Here is a 397-nt window from a genome sequence, read left to right as displayed (position 1 = left end):
AGGAAGAGAGAACAAGGAACCACAGACACACGAACCTACTTCAAAACCGTAAATGAACTCACAAGCGACACCAATTACGTCGCTGTTGCGCTGTGCTCCTACAAAATATATTCCATTTACTTATCATAATCTCCTCGCCGTGCTTGAAAGAATGTTCGTATTTCTGAAGAATACCTTCAGATTAATCTCCCAAGTGCAAGATTGCTCACTGAAGAGGAAGAGGAGGCAAAGCATAAGTCAATTCAACAAGGTCAATGTCTCTCAGTGCAAGCAGCGCCGCCGCGGTCTGTGCAACTTGCCGCTTGTCAGTTGGCCTGCGTGCTAGCGATGCTGATTACTTATTTACTCGTTTCCTTGTACATGCAGGGTACGCGACCAGGGCGATATTATCAAGCGA

Source organism: Penaeus monodon, chromosome 27 (assembly GCF_015228065.2).
Source record: "Penaeus monodon isolate SGIC_2016 chromosome 27, NSTDA_Pmon_1, whole genome shotgun sequence".
Lineage (NCBI taxonomy): Eukaryota > Metazoa > Arthropoda > Malacostraca > Decapoda > Penaeidae > Penaeus > Penaeus monodon.
The sequence above is the reverse complement of the archived record's forward strand: the minus strand, read 5'-3'. Positions refer to the sequence as shown.